This window comes from Papio anubis, chromosome 1 (assembly GCF_008728515.1).
Source record: "Papio anubis isolate 15944 chromosome 1, Panubis1.0, whole genome shotgun sequence".
Lineage (NCBI taxonomy): Eukaryota > Metazoa > Chordata > Mammalia > Primates > Cercopithecidae > Papio > Papio anubis.
Window position 1 is genome coordinate 94,728,566 of NC_044976.1, and position 20,901 is coordinate 94,749,466.

At 36.3% G+C, this 20,901-nt stretch overlaps 1 long non-coding RNA gene across 1 annotated transcript in view; it reads left to right on the top strand.

Moving 5' to 3' along the window:
• The first annotated feature begins 8,677 nt into the window (after window positions 1–8,677).
• Window positions 8,678–20,901, top strand: part of LOC103887009 — a 41,823-nt gene continuing 29,599 nt past the window's right edge. Inside the window, exon 1 of the long non-coding RNA XR_650926.4 lies at window positions 8,678–14,721. This is a non-coding gene — a long non-coding RNA (uncharacterized LOC103887009). The remainder of the gene's footprint in view (window positions 14,722–20,901) is intronic.

Genomic DNA, 20,901 nt, shown 5'->3' on the forward strand with positions numbered 1-20,901 from the left:
TACACATTCTCATGTGAATATGAAAACAATGCTGCTTGTATCTCGTTAACTTCTTACCCATACTCTGCCACCTGCCCTTTCCATTTATCTTATACACAAACTGTGAAAAGCTAGATCAGGAGACCAAGAGTAATGTATACAAATAGCTCATCTTCCACTGTTTATTGTCATATATCCATGTGATGACAGGAACTCTGAGAACCATCCCACTCCCGTGAGAGAAGGCAAGGCCATGTGTTGAGGATAGTAGATCAGAAAGATAGAAACAATCTGGGTTTTTGAAGACATTAATAATCTTTAGAATTCACCAAGGCTAGAAACTTTCTGCTTCTGGACTTCTTGGTTTCAGAGATAATACATATTTTTTGTTTCTTAAGATGTCACATTTTGCTATATAAAACTGAAAAGACATCTGGGCACAGTGGCTCATACCTGTAATCCAAGCACTTTGGGAGGCTGAGGCAAGTGGATTGCCTGAGGTCAGGAGTTCGAGACCAGCCTGGTCAAACAACATGGTGAAACCTCATCTCTACTAAAAATACAAAAATTAGCTGGGCATGGTGGCACGTGCCTGTAATCCCAGCTACTCAGGAGGCTGAGTTGGGAAAATGGCTTGAACCTGGAAGGCAGAGGTTGCCGTAAGCCTAGATCACGGCCTGTACTCCAGCCTGGGCAACAGAGCAAGACTCCTAAAAAAAAAAAAAAATGAAAAGACAATAAATAATAATCCCATAACAAAAATGCACAATCTAGATGGAAATAAGAAAATTTTAATTATTAATCGTTGTTCTCTTCTAGGCTTTTATCTCAGGAGAATCAGCTTGTCATTGGATAATTTACCATCCTCTGTCTAATGATCTCTAGCTCTTTGATACAGTTTTAATTTTAGTTAAAGAGACATATATATACTTCAGTTATGGCAACACCACTTCTCCAACTAAGTGTTCCTTTAAAATTTTTATAAGTACACTTATGATTTTTTAAATGTCTAATGCATTAAAATGTTTAAGGAGAAATGGAAAGAGAAGGCAGCATTCAAGCAAACTTCATTTTGTCTCCCAAAGCCATTAACAAGTGGATGGGATTATTTTCATATGCTATAAATTCTTCTTCTTTGATTAGAATGGTTTCTGAGTTGCTTTTTCTCCATACTCTTAGGATAGTGACCATAGCCAAGATGTAACTATATCATTATAATAAAATTTCATTATTTAATAAAGAATGAATTTTTAAACAATTTAAAAATCTTTCCAGATATTAGAATGAGTATATGTTTTTCTTCATTCTCTCTATGGGCATAATTTCAAATAAAACAAAATAGATATATAAAGGCATAAGCCAAAAAACAAAGGAGGGAGTAGATGGGAAGAGAGTACATCAATCTATGGTTGCTCTTTGGAACTATTCCTTCAGGAAAAACAAACAAAAACTATATTGGGGATTGGGAGCCAATAAAGCAGAAATGAGAAGGATAAAGTCAAGGACACTTTTGAAAATTTTAGTCAAGGATGAAACAGATTTTTCACTGCAGAAGATCAGTAGGGCTTGGAAGCTGGAAATACTATGTCTATGAAGAGTAGGAAAGAGATATAATTAAAGTCTATAGAAGAATCAGTCGACCTCTTTCCCTCTTTCCTATGTCTGTGCACAGATTGCCTGGCATACAGGGATTTAGCCCACATGCAGAAAAGCAAAATGATGACAAATTTAAGCGAGGTTCTTCAATTAAACTGAACCACCTCCTTGAGGGAGAAATAGGGTCACTAGTGTAGGAGATGGCACCCCAGCATTAAACAGTCTATCACTGAGGTGTCTGAAAATTTACTGCCAGCTCTCTGCTCACTTAAATTAAGCCAAGTCTGTCAGCCCTTAACAGTGTTTATGGTCAGATTTTGTGTAGTCTCTTAATTAAATGGACAACAAGAACCTCTAGACATTAGGGAAAATCCTCAGTGCAAAGTATAATCATCCAAATACTTATTTTAAAGAAAGAGACAAAAAGAAATCCTCCCCACAGGAAAAACAGATATTTTGGGAATAGAACAATATTTAGAAAACATCCTAATTAATGTGTCTAGAGAAATTTAGAAGAGAATGCTTTAATAAAGTGAGAGCAGATTTACTTGAAAGGAGAAAAAATACCTAATACTAATAAGAAAGCACACTTGAATTTGAACATATAGATATTTACATAAATATCATATCTGTATATCTCTGTAAAATGATAAAGTGAAGAAAATCTCCTGGAAAATACATCAGAAATACTGAAAGGCAGACTAAATGAAATCTAAAGTAAAAGACACGGATAACCTTGTGAATCCAATGTCAGACTAACAGGTCTTCCAGAAGAGCACTGAAAATTCTAAAATCATGGCTGAACAACAAGACTAGAAAGCTAGCTGGAGTGAAACAATTGGGGAAAAATAATTGCATACATCATTTAAAATAAGAGACCGATTGAAAATATAGTAAAAGGATTCTGTGAACTAAAAACAAATTCCTTGAATGAAACTCTAGGATTATTCTCCATGAGTGGAAATGTGAATATATACTAAATCCTGAGAGAAGAATATATAATCCTAGCACATTACTTGTCTCTTTAGTAATAGTTATAAAATAGTCATAATACAAATGCAGTGTATTTATTTATAATTTTAAGAAGCCATCTATAGGCTAGGCACAGTGGCTTATGCCTGTAATCCCTGAACTTTAGGATGCCAAGGTGGGAGGATCACTTGAGGTAAGGAGTTTGAGATCAGCCTGGACAAAACTGTGAAACTCTGTTTCTACTATAAATAAATAAATAAATAAATTAGCTATGTATGGTGGCACGCACCTGTAGTTCCAGCTATTTGGGAGGCTAAGGCAGAAGAATTGCTTGAACTTGGGAGGTAGAGGTTACAGTGAGCCAAAACTGTGCCACTGCACTCCAGCAGGCTGGAAAGCAATAACAGCCTTCTGTAGTCTCACAGTTCTTCGATCTTGAAAGAGGGAAGAGATTGCAATGCATGCAGAATGGATCTTATCCTCAAAATATTTGAAACAGGAGGTAAGTTGAAACTAACTAAAGCTGCGACCAAGTCCCAACTGAGTTCAACTGTTTGGTCCTAAAGTGTTCATTTTTTTCATACCAGTTGCTGAGGTGCTTAGTTCTTATCTAGGGAGCAATATTTATTTACTTTACTTAATAAGGATATTTTAAATACTACATCTAGTTAAAAATAAATAATTAGATATTCAAAGATGTAAGACAAAGTAAATACTAATAACAGAAAAAACAGCCATAGAATTAGATTCAGATGTTGGAATTAATAGACAAACTATTGAAAGAGCTACCAAATATCTTAGAGGAATACATGAAAAATCGACAAACAGATGAATTTTAAATTGAATTTTAAAAAGGGAACAAACTGGGCATTTTAGAACTAGAAAATATAAAACCTGAAATTACAAATTAATTGGATGGTTCAATTTCTGGGAAAATAGAGTAGATGTACTTTTCTACATTCTTCTCACTAAGTAAAACTAAAAACCCTGGACATTGTGTAAAAAGCAAACATAAGAAGACTTGAAAAGGTGGAGAAAAGAGGGCAGACTGGCTTAGAGACGTTGAGAATAACACAATGATGAGTTTCTTAGCTTTCTTCTTGCCTCCTATATTCTAAACTTGGAGCTGCAGAGCCAGTATCTCAGAAACACAATGGGTACAGAGAAAAAAATAAAAGCCCTGGCTAACTGCGTTCCTTGTAGCCAAAGAACCAGGCACGGGACAGCCTAGCAAGGCAACAATTACCCATTCCAGTCAAACACCACAGGAAAAAAACATGTACTCTGTGGTCAGCTGGGCCTTTCACCTCCACCCAGCCTAGCAAAGAACCACACCCATCTCTGAAAATGTTCAATAGGAAGCCGATTGAACCTATTGAGCCTACGCTCTGAAGCCTGGATTCAGGTGGAATAGGAATCCTAGATTTCTAGGCCCATTGGGCAGGAATGAGATGGTGTTTCCTCCTGCCCCATACTGTTCCCGCAGGAGCACTGTCAGAGAATGTCATAAAAAATAAGACCTAGAATCTCATAAGCTAATGTTATGACATCCCTGGAGTGTCGCTTCAACAGCCAAAAGCCTCTGTGGCCTGTGGTGCCATTACTCCAGTTTTGCTCAGGCTTGCTGGGCCCATTCGGCTTGGTAGGCTGCGACTGGCTTGCGCTACTGGCCCGGACGCCTGCCTGCCAAAGGCAACCAGAGTGGTGAGGAGTGTGTGAGCAAGTGAGCATGGGATCCAGCCACTGTGCACACCCAGGCACACTGGCTGCGGGAGGACAGGCAGCTCCAGGTGCCAGCATGGACACTAGCTCCCTGCAAGGTTGCAGCTGGACCAGGGGTACCATAAGCAGCTTCCATGGCTGGCACCGGGGAACACATGGTACATGGCAGGTTGGAGATACCAGGAACCACAGAGCCCCAAAGAGGGTGTCACAGCCCTGGCTTGGTGAGCTCCTAGGTCTGGGCTCCCCAATGGGCCGCAGCTGTTCCCTCCCTCTCATTATTTGCAACGCAGCAAGCAAGGGGTGTGTTTCAGCCCTGTTTGTGTTACAGCTCTTTAGGCCCCACCAAGCTGTCTTGAGGAGTGTTCAGCTTTCAGCAGAGAGGAGACCCTGGAGTGGGTCTGCTCCGGCAGGTTGCCATGGCATCTCTCCTGTCTGGCTGTGTTTGGGGTTTTATGGCCTTCAAAGCCGAGGAAATGCTGCTGATTGGTTCATCAGTGGCTATGAGAAGCCCAGAAAAAAGACCATAAGTTCCCACTCCAGTCTGTGGGACTGGGAACCCGATCCCCAGACTTCAGGCCTTCCCCAGCCTGAAGGTAGAGCTTCACCAGGGACCTGCCCCTTTCTGCCCAGGAGCCTGTCTGCCTCCTACAACTATTAGTTTGTGCTAAGGGACGCTTGAAGGCCAGCGGGAGCTGCCTTCAACGCCCCGGTTGGCTTCGCTCTCATGATCACTGGTGCCCGAAGTCTGGAGGGGGTTGAGGAGGCAGGGGGCTGCTGTGACAGTGCTGTACCCAGTTTGCGCACACCTGGCCATGTTGCAACAGCACACGGGCTCATCCGCAACTTTACTCTCAGATCAAATGGGTGCAGGGAGCAGGGAGAAACCAGACAGTGGTAACAGGCACTTCTGACCTGCAGCGGCGGGAGGGGCGGGGGACCTTCCTGGGCTCTTGAGAGTGCAGAGAAGAGATGCCTGGGTCCACAGTCACAGCTGGGCGGGCGGCTGCAGCTGTCCCCGGTCGGGGGGGGAGGGGGGCTCCTTCCTTCCTGCTCCCAGTCCCTAAGAGCACTGGGATGGTCAGGTCTGCAGCTGCAGCTGGGCGCCCTCAACTGTGCTCAGGGAGCCTGAGGCTCCCACCCTGACAACTCAGAAGAAGGCAGGGCTTCCGATTGTTCCTGGCTCCCGCTAGTTCCATGGAGCATACAGCCCCAACCACGCCTCCTCCCCTGAAGGTGGTATCATGGCAGTGACCACTCTAGATGGGCGGCCGCTGCCATCACTAATACCAAAATATAAAGGTTTCAGTAAAAATCGCTCATCATGCCAAAACCAAGCAGATCTCAAACTTAATGAAAAAACACACACCAGCTAACAGTGAAATAACAGAGACCTTAGAATCAAGAAAGATAATATAAAATCTCAGAGTCATAAAATCTTAGAATCTTAAAATCTTGGAAAAGATTTTAAAGTAGCCATGATTTTTTAAAAAAACTTCATGAGCAATTATGAACACCTTTGAAACAAGTGAAAAAATATCCAAAACCTCAGCAAAGGAAGTCCAGCAAAAAAATAAAAGATACAAAGAAAAACCAGATGAAAATTTTAGAAGTGAAAACAAAATAAAACGCCCAGTAGAGAGGCTCAACAGTAGAATACAGGGGATAGAAGAATGAATTAGCCACCTAATGATAGAATAATAGAAATTACCCAACTGAACAACATAGAGAAAACTGGAAAAAAAATGTCAGAGCTTCAAGGACTTAGGGGACTATAGCAAAATATTTTAATTTTGAAATATTGAAATGTTAGAAAGAGAGGAGAAACAGCAGGGCTGAAAAAATACTTGAAATAATGGCTGAATGCTTTGCACATTAAGTAAGAGACATTGACCTATAGGTGCAAGAAGCTGAATGAAGTTCAAAAAGAATGAACCAAAGATAGCCATGTCAAGACACATCATAAAGTCCCGATAATTAAAGACAAGGATAACATCTGGAAAGCAGCCAGAGAATAATGACACTTTATGTATTGGAGAAAAAAATTTAAAAAAAACAACGAATTCCTCTTAGCAACCATGGAAGCGAAAAGAAAGCGGCACCATACTTTTTCCAATGCTGAAAGAAAAGACTATCAACACAAATCTGTATGCTTATCAAATATGTTCTTTAGAAATTAAGGAAAAATCAAGATTTCTCAGATTAAGAAAAACTAATCTGGCAGATATGCCCTAAAAGAATAATTCATATAAGTTCTCTAAAGAGAAAGGAAACAATTTTTTAAAAAAGAATGTTGCAATTTTTGGAAGGAAGAAAGAACCTGTCAGCAAAAATATTGGTAAATACTTTAGGCTTTCTTTCTCTTCCTTAATTTTCTAAATTATGCTTTACAGCTAAAGTAAAAATTGTAACTCTGTGACTCTAACTGTATGTAGAGAAAATATTTCAGACAATTATATTATGAACAAAGGAATGTAAAGGGATGTAAAGAGAGGTAGGTCTTCTATACTTCACTCAAACTGGTGTAATAATGGCACTTGTGAATCATAGATATTATGTAGAACAACCTCTAAAAAAGCTATATAAGAGATACACTCATAGAACACTATTAATAAAATAGAATCCTAAAAATAATGTAATCCTGTAACCCATCGGAAGATAAGAACTACAAACTAACATAGCTTCGCTGGTGAATTCTACTATACATTTAAAAAAGAAACTCCCACACTTGGAACATTTTGTCTTACAATGGAGGCTAGCATAAACATGATGCCAAATCCCAACAAAGACATTGCAGAAGAAGAAAATTATAGAACAGTATCCTTCATGATCATAGTCACAAAAACCTAACCATATTAGCCTATTTCAGTGTTGTATAAAATGGATAAATCAATCTGAGCAAGTGGGATTTTCTATGAATGCAAATAAGCATGTAAAGAAATAAAAAGGATAGTTCATTAAAAACAAAAGGAAAAAAGATGATTAGCTTAATTCATAGAGGAAAAAAGTAATATTTGCTACCTATTTAAATAAAGAAGAATTTATTCAATTTGAATTTTAAAATATCTACTAAAAATCCTGTAGCCAGCAGCATAGTCAGTGATAAAATATTGAGAGTTATCTCCTTAAAGGTCATAAACATGATAAATATTTCTGCCATCACTACTTATACTCACCATTGTACTGGAGGTCCTAGTCAGTATTTTAAGGCAAGAAGAAGAAATAAAAGACACAAATATTGAAAAGTAAGAAGACGATGTTTGTTTATTTGCAAACAATACTGTTGTGCTTAACAAAAATTCCAAGAAATACAGAAGCAGCTAGTTGCCTTGGAAGGTCATAGGTTCAAGACCAATATGCAAAAATCAATCTTATGTGTTTATGCTAGCAGCAAATAAATAGAAAATAAAATAAATAACTTCTGCAATAATATAAAAACTATCAAATTCTTAAGAATAAATTTGTCAAAAGATATATGATATGTTTACCCTGAGTCCTACAAAACATTGGTGGGAAAAATGATCCATTAAGTCAAAACAACCCAGCACACGTTATCTGTAGAAATTGAAAGCTGCCTCTAAAATGTACATGGAAATGCAAAACAACAAGAAAGGCCAAAATAAAGAAACAAAAACCCAGAATGTTATTATTACTGATTGTTGACAATATAAAGGTAAGAATGCTATTGTCAGATATAATAAAAATGGAAGAGCATAAGAAAAGAAAGAAATGCTACTTTTTGAATTATATGAAATGTTATGTGAACACTGAACAAGACTGAAGAAGAAATAAACTTATAATTATGTTGTTTGATGTTAAAGATATGCTCCATGGAGAAACCAATCATAGTTGTAAAATTATACCGACAGGTGGTAAATTAGGGAAGTAGGGGATAGTATATATGAATTAATCTCACATCTATCACGAGAGTAAACCAATAGATATGTCTAAAGCTGGGGGAAAAAGGCAGTGTCAACATGAAGGAAAATCTCAAATGATGAAGATTAAGGGGAATTTCTCTGGGTACCAGGATTAGAAGCAGGGAAAGATGAGCTCAGAGATGGTTGCTTTTTATTACATTAATTCTTTATACGTCTTACTATGATAAGACTTCATAACATGTATTAATTGGTAAGTTAAAAAGCAAAGTACTTAAATTCAAAATATGATATCCAAGAGAAGAATGTGCATTAAAATAAGAGACATCATAAAGTTAAAAAGGCAATGACCAATTAAGTCACCTTGGGATATAGGGGGAAGAAACTTTGATATTCAGCTATTGAATCCATCTTTATTTTTATTTTGCATTTTCTTATTTTTTTCAGGGGAATGACTATATTGTTTTAATAAAAAGATACATATTTATTATTAAAAATGTAATAGGAAGTTGCAGACAAAATGTAAAATATTTCTTCTAATTCCATCTTTATTCATCACCAGCATTATTCTTAGCCAACTGTTCTATGAGCTGGTAAGTTTGGAGGGATGAGTGGTTGGGGAGAGAAATAAAGAAAAAAAAAAGGATAACATGGCATCAAAGTGTAATACTATTTTAACATAAGAATTGATCTTTATTTAAATTTTACAGAGAAAAATCTCATAAGAAATAAGGGAAAGGACTGCTTAACTTCAAAAACTATTTTATCATCTCAAAAGATACTATTTCATAGTAGATCCCTCTAATCCTTAGAAACTGAAAAACATTGCTCTTGAGTTGCCATTTTTAGCTGCATGTTTTAACCTTAGACAATATCAGTTGACCTCTGCTATGAGAGACAAAAGTATTAACTCTTTACACTTGCTCCCAGCTTCCATCTCCACCTCTCAAATTTTTATTAGTTATGTGTCATACTATTTAATACATATTACATTTATGTGTCATAATTTTATTGTTAAGCTTACATTTACCTTTATTTGGTAACCACAATTATTATAGGAAAAATCTTGATTATCATTCCAGATGTTTTACAGTGGTTTCTCCGTTCTGAAGTGGTTATTTTCACTTTTGAGTTTTGAGTAGTTTTCATAAGAAGTGTTTATCACATTTGAATGGGGAATATGGGAGTTCTGATTTTGTTTTTCTCTTTTTGTAAGAAATACAGAAGCATGTTTCAGAAGAATTTTGGTTGTCATTTGATTTGTCTGATATCTTGCCTGAGTCTAATATTTTGAATCACACATTCTCAGAACCTTCTAGAAATTGCTCCATTGTCTTCTGACATTGAATATAATTTTCCAGAAGTCTAAAGCCAACCTAAACTTTCTTCTGTCTGGATTCAATATGCCATTTTATGCCAGAATAACTGAACACTGCTTCATTTTTGAATTTCAGTGACAATCAGAATTTGTCTTGGGGTGGGTGGTTTTGTCGTCAAGAATTTGTCTTTGCAAAGGAGATCAATTCTGCTGTATTTCTCTCAGTTTTGTCTCCACCTTCCATGCATCTTTTTACTTTTTTTTTTCTTGCATCAAAATTAGATCCTTCATATGTAGAAACTTTTTGGAATACCATTCTTTATAGCATTAATCACAAAAAATGAAGAGGGAGGGTACTGATCTTGCCTGTAGAAATAAATATTAGCAGATAATTGTGAAAATAGGATACAATAGACTACTCTACTCCTAGGGAATACCAGAGACTTATAAATAAACACATAAGTCAGTGGCTGCATTCATCTATTACAGCCTCTTAAAAGCACAACCTTTGTTGCATTGTATCCGGGATATGCAGGAGGCTTGTCTAATTTTAAGATATAATGTTGCCTCTGACCATCATCTAGTAGTCAAGAATATCTTAGTAACAAATTAAGGCTAATTGGTTCGGATTTCTGAAGGAGAAATAAATACAAGTCTCCCACAATAATCCAATAGTTTATTTAACCATTTATTTCAGCCAATGAAATTAATGGGGCTGGTCTTTTGTTTAAGAAAACTTTGTTAATGTTTATGATTTAACATCCTATCCTACATTGACCAGGCATTTGCTGACATAAATTTAGTGCAAAATTGCCAGTTATTTTAATTTATGAATTGTTAGTACTAGCAGAATGTGTAGCACAGCTGTTACTCAATATTAGAAGGACATTTTTAAACATAATTTTTCTACATGATTAAAGACTATTGTAGAAGCAGAAGCTTAAAAATCAGTTTCACAAACTATTTTGCATCCTCATTGTTACAATATGATATTTGGAAAAAAAAAGGAATATGAAGCTGTAAAATATGTATCGTCATGAATTCCCGTTCTGAAAAGTAATATTGCATTCTAAGATGCTGGAAATGTTGTTTACCTTTTCCTTTTGGAAAGATTTGTTGTAGATACAATGCAACACCAAAAATACATTATACACACACTGTATCCTAAGAACTAGACTAGACATTGGTATCATAGAAAAATCTGTCATGTTGGAATTCATTTATTTGGAAAGGAAATTCAATTGATATTTAATTGAATTCATAAAATCACAGAAAATGTTTAGACATGAAAAGTGAATCTAGTACAATCTACTTATTTTACAAAATGGAATTTTTTTTTCCAAACTATGGAGAGTCTAATACAATTTTTTTTAAACAGGGTAAAAGCAATGACTTAGTGAGTCCTTTCAATAAGTACAAAACAGAAATTAACTTTGCTTACAACATGATGGTAATCTAGCTCCTTATCCTGATTTCTTTTCGCTTTACACTTAAGATTCTATATCTGTGGTTTAAAATTGTATCAGAAGTTTGATGCAACTGATGTTTTAGCAAGTAATCCCAACGTTGTTTCCTGTAGGACAGGCTGATAATAGCAACCACTGATTCTATGTAACGTATTGTATCTGATAGACTGCCATCTTCTTTTACAGGTTCAGGAACAGGCCAGATGTGAGGTCTGCTTCTTCACTTATCAGGATTTTCTTAGGAAAGTCTGTTCCAGTGATGAGTCGAAGAAATGATTTCCTACTGCTCTGCTGTTTTATGTTCATTTTTGTTTTAAAGAGAAAGATAGGGTATACTTACCAGGATTCTGTAAGAACTCAAATGTGGTAGTTTTCTCTGGGGTCTCAACTCTGTTTATTGTAGTTTGAGTAAAAAGAAGGGTCCTGGTTCTACCACTGGGAAATATATATATTTTGTTTCTTCATGAAGCTTGCTTTTCAGCAGTTAAGCATAAGTAGACCAGTTCCATTTGAACTGAATTGCTAAGTTTGCAAGGACTGGGAAGAGAATCCCCACTTTGCAAGACAATATGGTGATGGCTGAAGATGGCAAGCATTTCGCAAAATACCTTATTTGACAAGCTCTTGGATGTTTTCTATCAGCTCTTTCAGATATTTCAAGGATAAAGGAATTGTTCTTTTTTCAGATATATCATTGTTCATAAAGTCGTTTGACCTTGTTTCTTGGCTAATGCAAAGTCTTCTAAGTTTTTCTTTGAAAGGAGTTTAGAGCTACCATTTTTACTAAAAATTTTTGTGTAACATATTTTTGTTGTTCCCCCTGCCTTTCAGTGTTGCACTTTCAATATGCTATTTGCAACAAAAATTTTAACTTGGGGGATAGAGAAAGAGGTAGTAATGCACATTCACCCATTAATTCTTTGCTCCTTCAACAAATAGTTATTGGATGCCTCCTATCACCAGCTACATTCAATACAAATGGATTAAGGTATTTTCCCTGTACTCATGTGGCTCACAGCCCAGTCTCTACCAGGGTACATGGAATTAACTAAGAAATCGGCACTAGGAGAATGCTTCTTAAGTGTAGTCTTTACCTTGACTCTATGATTCTTACAGTATAAAGGCCAGAAATAGTGACACCTTCGGAACTGAGAAGATGATATGAGAAGCTGTTCACCCTTTCAAGTCCTTTAACATACTGGACAGTTTAGAGTTTTGGTGTATTCTGAATGAGGATGTAGAGAAGTTAATTCAGCTTGCAATATTGTCTAACTGGTTCAAATAGATATAGGGCTTACATCCTGGAAAGGATTTATGAAATCGAAGTTCCCCACAAGTGACTCTATGTAAATCCTCAATTCCAAGTTTGTTTTAAAATCAAGAAAATAATTACCTTGGTCAGTGCCATCGGGTACATACTCCTTCACTGTGTTCTGGCAGAAACTCAGAAAACCAATTCAGCAACTTAATTAAGTCCTCATAGGCAAGCATGTCCCAACTAGGCCATTTCTGGACAGTGAGATTTCCTTCCCTGTTGGGTTCTAACTTACATCAATGTCTTAGGCTACCTTCGCAGCAGAAAGACAAAAATTTGGTACTTTTGGCCTCCATTTAAGTGTTTTAGGCAGACAGCAAAGTGAGGTAGCTATTTTAAAAAAATCATTCCTGGAACACGCGGAAAAGAATTGTCACTTCTCAAAAGTCTGAAAGGAAGTCTGCTAACACCGAGTTTTTGAGAGAGAAAGAAACAAAATCAATGACGAGAAATAATTCTCAGATTTCTGGTGAATGAAATGTTCTGATTAACACTAAAAATGTAATTTACTATACAGTAACATTTTAGGCTGAAGCGTGATTTCACTAGAGAGGTTTCTAAAGCATGGAGTGAGGAAAGCAATCACTTAAAAAAATTCTCTAAATATGAGAAGAAATTTTAATTTGGAAGTTTATTATATCTCTCTAGAATTTTACAACGCAACAGAAGCAGACTTGTGCCTCAGATTGCTGAGATGTAGTTACAACATCAGTGAATGCTCATCATCTTCCCAAACTGCACATGTGACCTCCAGCATCTTGAATTCAGACCAGCCCATGTTTGCATGCAGCTCCCTAACTTAGCAATTCCAGTGCTGGTCTTTGTTTTGTTTTGCTGCCAAGCCTTCTACTATGGTGTCTTCTTCACGGAAGTATTTCTACATTACATTGTCCGGGACAAAGCTATTTTGTATGCACAAAAACTCACTTCAGGACTTTAAACTATTTTCTATTCTACAGTGGTTAATTTTTCATTTATGTGGCATCTTACTGAAGAGTAGTCAGCGCAGTTAACAATACATTGTGAAACAATAAATATTTTACTGGATATATAATCTCCACAATTTAAAAGTTTTATTTTCTGTGTGGATCTGTATAAAGCTAGAAATGTTAACATTTTGTGGATGCACATTTTTAATAATACACTCTATAATCACTATCAAACAAATGACCTGCACTTTAATAGGCGCTCCAGACATTAGCTGCCATTTCTGCTAAACTCAGTAAACTCTAATAAAGGTGTTTTATGGGAAGAGGTTTTTTTTTTTTTTTAAGAAGATATATTACTTAGATTTCATCAGCACATAAAAACGTTATCTTGGGAACACTGGAAGATTCATATATTTCTAAATTACAACACATTCCTGTCACTTTCACATGAGATCATTCTAATTTTTTTAAAATCATAGTTTAGATTGGGTCATGTTTCACACTTTATTCCATTTGAATTAATGATGTTATTTACTTGGAACTTGATTGTATACTTGCCTCACATTCTATGAGGTAGTTCATAAGAGGCAGCAACATAATAAAGAAGGAAAATGTTATTTACTCTCTTTCCCAATTCTCAGGAGCTTGGTGTAAATTCTACCCAATAAAACGTGTTTAGTTTGTTTCTGTATTCCTTTAAGGCTCAATATACAGAAGCAGGCAGCAGGAGTGCTCAGAGTCACAGTCTTTGTAGGATTTTACTCCTGAGCACCCGCAGTGCTTGCCCTTGATCTGGGAAACAAACGTATTCTCAGCTCTGGAACTCCTTGATCCAAGAAACAAAACTGTCTCCTGCCATGGAACTTCAGCTTCAGGAGTTGTTTTTGCCTCTCCAGCCCCAGGAGAGGCCAATAATCTCAGATAGCAAGGACTCAAGTGAATTGTGCACAATAAATATTTTCTCAGAGCAGCTATATGCATTAAATGAGAAGTGTATACTAAACAAAATTCCTTGTATTTCTAGAAATGCTTAATTTGGCTCCTATCAACGAAATCCAAACCTAAACATGACTCTAGTGCAAGGCCAGAGGAATGACCACATAAGCCAAGGGGTCAGGAAGGAGAAGAACAATTGGCATCAGAGCAACAAGGAAATAGAGGAGAATAAACTTCTCTTGGTGTACATTTCAACCCCAAGAGCTTCTGTGCATAATTTTGTCATCACAGAAAACACTGTGGAGTTCAGTAACAAGGTTAGCATGCCAGGCACCCCAGACCTTGGTTATTTAAAATGCCAATTACTTACAGATCTCTGATTATTGTGGCTCATGGGTTGAGGACAAAAGCATTCTAGAACTCTCTGGCATTGTCACCATTCTAAAGCCCTAACAGCATTTTCAGGTAGCCCTTCAAATTTCTGTGAGCCATAGGCAGGTAGCCATACTTCAGAGGCTGCAATTGACCAATGTGAAGTTAGAAATTAGTTTCTTATCATGGGGAGAAAACCACAAGAATCAGTGAAGCTGAATGGTGCCGGCAACCCTAGGTAAGCCACTTGAATAATTTGGATCTTATATTCCCCATTTTATAGAATCCAGACACAAATGGGAGACTGTTGACACTTAGGTTTCAAATGAAATATGGTCATAGGGCTCTAGGCTTACATTTCTATCATTCTTTCTTGAGATGTTGAGGAGGATAGCTTACATTGTTCTTCAAATTGGGCTCAACCAAATTTGTGTAGGTCTGAAATTATCCACCACTAATCTCAGCTGTCACTCAGAACAAACTATGGAGTTTAGCCCCTTTATCTTTTTATCCATAAAGTAACCACACTTAGAATCCAACAGTGACAACAAAATAAAGATAACTGAACAAATACCACCTCCCCAAAGACCCTCCAAACAAGAAATAAGTGCAAACAAAAACTGACCACTCTAAGACCATTTTGCCTTGAGAAGAATACAGCAATATGTGAGGAGATAGAGAGGGCTTAGATTTCATCAACACAAAACCCTTAAGATTGATTGTGGGACCTCCCTGTTCTTCAGAAACCGTGAGCATTCATTTGTGCCAATCTGAGTTCTAGCTCTCAGCAATTGCTCTACCTTCTTAAAATCCACCTTGAAACCTGCACATTCTGCACATGTATCCCAGAATTTAAAGTAAAAATTTTAAAAATGGAGCAAAAAAAAAAAAATCCACTTGTCCCTGCCCAGAACTATAAAAGATTTTCAAAAAGTTCGTGGAAAATACATGTTATGCAAAAATTATGCATGGATTTCAAGAAATTTTGCACCAAAATAAACTCATATTAACTTTTCATAATATGTGTGAACAGGATCTCGCTTGAAGTCCTAAAAAGAATAAGATATCAGTTTGAAAAGAACTCTATTGGAGCAACATTGAATTCTGCTAAAATTGAAGCAAGAATAAACATTAAATTTATGGTAAAGCTTGGGTGGAAGAACAGTGAAATCATTAATGCGTTATGAAAAGTTTATGGGGACAGTGCTTCAAAGATATCAGCAGTTTAAAAATGGATAACTTATTTTAAAAAGGGACAAGACCATGTTGAAGATGAAGCCTGTGGTAGCAAACCTTTCACTTTAATTTGTGAGGAAAAAAATGAACCTTGTTTGTACCCTGATTGAAGAGGACTGATGCTTAACAGCAGAAACAATAGCCAGTAACATACATGTCTCAATTGATTCAGCTTACATAATTATGACTGAAAAATTAAAATTAAGCAAGCTTTCCACTGGATGGGCAGAAAAACTATTGTACTCAGATCAGCTGCAGACAAGAGCAGAACTTTCAATGGGAACTTTAAACAAATGGAATCAAGATTTTGAAGCATTTCTTTGAAGAACTGTAATAGGGGATAAAACATGCCTTCATCAGTATGATCCTGAAGACAAAGCATAATCAAAACAGTGGCTACCAACAGGTGGAGGCGGTCCAGTCAAAGCAAAAGAAGGCCTGTCCAGAGCAAAGGTCATTGCAACAGTTTTGTGAGGTGCTCAAGGGATTTTGTTTCTTGACTTTCTGGATGTCCAAAGAACAATAGCATTTGTGTATTATGAGAGTGTTTTCAGAAAGTTAGCCAAAACTTTAGCAGAAAAACTCCAGGAAAGCTTCATCAGAGAGTTTTTCTCTACCAAGACAATCCTTCTGTTCATTCCTCTAATCAAACAAGGGCAATTTTGTGAGAGTTTCAATAGGAAATTATTAGGCATCCATTTTACAGTCCTGATTTGGTTCCTTCTAACTTATATTTGTTTCCTAATCTTAAAAAATCCAGAAAGGGCACCCATTCTTCTTCAGGTAAAAAGACTTAATTTACTTAAATTACCTTCTTAATAAGGTAAAAAGATTTAATTTACAGGGTTAAATTCCTAGGACCCATAGTTCTTTAGGAATAGACTAAATGACTACTATTGTTGCTTACAAAAGTTTCTTGAACCTGATAGAGGTAGTGTTCAGAAACAAAGTTTATATTTTTTATTTGTTTTCTTGAATTCCATTTTTCATGAATTTTTAAAGTCTCCTCATGTATATGTATAAACATATAGAGTTATATATAAACAAATAACTGTATACATATGTAAATATATACAAATGTTATATATTTTAATGCAGATTTACACATAAACCTAAGCTCAGCCTTCTGTGAGTTATCAAAAATCTTTACAATATTTTATTCCTAACAATGATCCATATGTTCTAGGTTTCACTATTTCTTCCTCCCTAACTGCGATGAAAGAGGTATATTTATCTGTTTCTACAAAACTTTGGTTTTCAATACTCTTTTCATCCTCTTTCCCTTTTACATGTAATACAAGGTATCCAAACTGAATTGTTCTTTTAAGTTTCCTACTGTCTCTAGAAATCTATGAAATAACTTCATGTTTTATGGATTTAAAATACTTGAGAATTGGCAAAATCTTTATGCTTATGAAGATACATTGATGGCTCCAAGGCTCAGAGAAGAATGGCTGGAGGAAGGTGAAGGCTTGCATATGAGAACATTGTGCTTAGAGAGAGGTTCGAGAGGCCCTTTGTGTGTTGGGCTGGTACCTAAGGTTTAGAAATAAAGTAAACAGTTGGTTATGGGACTGATGCTGTGTATTTCTCCACTGATTAGTGAAAGATATTTTCCCTCAGTTGTGAACATCGAAGGTGGTATAACAACATAAAAGGAGTTACCACTGGGTGACAACCCAAGAGATACTTCACGCTATCATGATTTTGCTGCATCTGCAGTGATTAAGTATATGATACTTAATTTTATAGATCTGGAGCTAGAAATGCTCAGGATAGAATAAGCTGACTCACAGGAATCTGAAGTATAACACCAAGTGTCAATTAATGAATTTACTAGGGAAATCCTCCTGTGTCTTTAGATGCCACATGGGTCTTTGCTCTAAGCTATCATTACCATATGTTGGCTTTAATGTTTTGTTCTCAGAGGCAACATTATTTTTCTCATTTGCAATTGCTTTGGGGTCACCTCAAGGTAGCCACCAACTTATTTTTTAGAAGTTTGATGGCCAGAGACATGTAATGGAGTCAGAATTGAATTAGATGGGTTGACTGCAAATTTAACTGCCTTTTCGTTATGCCAAACTGCATTGAATACAGCAAATAAAGGTAAAACAAATTATACTGTTTAATAATAGGATATGTTAATATTATTTTGTTCCCCCGTTGTAAAATGGAGACTAAATGCCTAAAAAAGGTTTTAAACATAATAAAATTTAAACACTATTCTTTTATGCTTTTTTATTTAGCATATACATTTAAAAGCAATTAACTTTGAACTTGTAATGATTGCACTTGGAAATTATGGTAGCATTTGGTTGCATAAAATATTTATTCAGTTCAACATCAATGAAACCATTCAGACTGAGTGTTGTAAATAAGAATGGTAGTTTAAGGTAATCTGATGTATGAAGTCATTTCTTAATATGTATAATTTCAAAAATTTAGGATTTAACCGTTCAAATCACTAAATATGATCATTAAGGACAACAAAGATTTTAAGTCATCTAGTCTACCTTCTCAATTTTGCCTAATTGTTTCTTATAGTAAACTGCCACGTTTACTTTCTCCCTTGTTTTAAATATCTTAAGGGATAGCCCTTCTCTAATATTGTCATAAAAGACACTTTTCAGAGGTTAATAGATTTCACAGCCAGGAAGTTTTTTCAGGAAATTTAGCCTGAATTTTTTTTTTTTCTTTTTTTAAAATATTTACTCAGCCGAGCACGGTGGCTCATGCCTGTAATCCCAGCACTTTGGGAGGCCGAGGCAGGCGGATCACTTGAGGTCAGGAGTTTGAGACCAGCCTGGTCAACATGGTGAAACTCCTTCTCTACTAAAAATACAAATATTAGCCGAGTGTGGTGGCAAGCATCTGTAATCCCAGCTACTCGGGAGGCTGAGGCAGGAAAATCACTTGAACCTGGGAATTGGAGGTTGCAGTGAGCCGAGATCACTTAAGTGATCTGTCCAACTCAGCCTCCCAAAGTGCTAAGATTATAGGCGTGAGCCGCCAAGCCTGGCAGATATAACTTCACTTCATGTAAGTAAATGAGTTCCTGGCAAACTGTGTACAAATCCAGTGATGCACACTAAATGGTATCTTAAATGTACCTGTTCCAAATATATTTTTTTTACAAAAGTTCTTACAAAAGGTAAAAAATCAAAATTTCCTTTTTCTCTGTGTATGTATAGGAAAGAGGATTGGAAATCCTCTTTATTTGAGTGTTTTGGAAACCAGGTATGGACAAGATCCATAATCCATTACAAGATCCAACATGTGTAGAGTTTTCAAAGTATTTTTACATATTTTATCTCATTTTTCCTTCTCAACCCTATATAAGATACGTAATGCTACTTCCATTTTATGAACAAGGAAACCAAATCTCAGAGAGTTTCATGGACTTGCTCCAGATGATAAAGTGGAAAATGGAAGAAACACATCTTACCAAGGTCTGTTGCTTCCAAATTTAGCAATTTTAAAAATAAGGAGCCTGGTAACTGAGGACAGAATTTGAGATCATGCATCGTGTTTGAAATCTTGGTTCTTCCATTGAATTTTGGCTACTATCAGCAAATTAGATAACCTTCATAAACCTGAGTTTTCTCATTTAAAAATGGAAAGAATATTCTGTATTTCCAATGGATAATGTGAGGGGTTACATAAGGTAACCCATGAAATACTTAACTATGTGGAAGCGCACATCGCTGACCTTCCTCCTGTTTGCACTGGCCACTACAATGAAAGTATAAATTTAGATTTTCTAACACTCAATCATAGCTGTCTTCTAAAGTCTTGACATGGTCTAGCAGAGAAGTTTTCCTAAGATAATATGCATCTTCGAGGACCTATGAGTTGGTATTATGTGTTCTTTAAAAGAAAGAAATACAGAATAAACGTAATTATTATTGTCTATTGCAATACTTGATGCTTTTGAAATTTAAACAATAATAATGAAGATCTCTGCTAAATTTTCTCAGTGAAAAGCACTGGTAGCCTAAAACAGTATTTTTTACACCAAGACCATAGTTGTTATACAAAGACTTTCCCAGTGTAATCCAGGCATGAATACTTTAAATAGTTCTCCCACTTTACAGAAGAAAGCCAGAGCCTGTTTCCATTGCAGATTACACTGTGGCGCTTTGCCGTGGGATATGAAACCTCCAGAGCGCCTAACAATATGGAAATACTGATAAGAGCAGCCCCTTCAGTACAAACCGAGGGACCTTACACACAGCACTTCCTGGCTTTTCCTCAGAATACACTGGCCCATACTGAGACATTCTGAATTCAGAATACAGGAAACAGTGAAATGGTAGAGATTAGTGACACTTCATCTTATCAACATAATAAGAATATTTTATAGAAAATGTTGAGCTTTGTCTGAGTTCTATAATTCTGGAAAACATATTTAAAGAAATTTAAATTAAAGAAATTCCCTTCTTTTTTTTTTTGTTTGTTCTGGGAGACTGCTTACTGCAAAGAGCTACCCATTCTCATATAATTTAGATACATTCTGTGGATAATCACCTTGTTTATTTAGCACCAGGCCAGACTCAGGCTTTCCAAATTTCCATTCTTTGCTTCATAAGTGAGTAGCTGAACTATTTGTCCCCACTGACCAATCAGAACAAAGCACTCGTTGATCTGATTTGATCAATCTTTTGCTAAGCTTCTCTCCTTCCCACTGGACCTTCAACATTGACCCAAGTCAGCCTGAGCCTGCTGAATAGGAAACAGCCCCTCTTTAGTGACCTCTCCTCAACACTACTGGACCACAAAAAGCTGTATTTCCTGATCAGCTGCTGAATTCGGGTTCTTTTTAGCCTTGTCTATTCCTCCCCATGAAAGAAAAGCCCTTTTCTGCCTGACCTTCAAGGCACTCACTGATCTTGCAGTCAGAGTATTCTCCGTATTGCAATAATCTTTCTAATAGTCTTTCTTTATGTAAGTCTAGACTTGTCTTTATTTGACAACACATTAGATAAAACAGATAAAATATTATGAGACTTCTCCCAGATTTGGTGAAGTTTATGTAATGAGAGAGTTAACACATATTTTATCAAATTGCGTTAAGAAATACATATTCTAGCTGCAGTGAATTCTCACCAGTGTTGAGAAATAAACTTACTTAAAACTTACAGTAAAACATTTTAGATATCAGGTTAAAATGTGAAAGAGG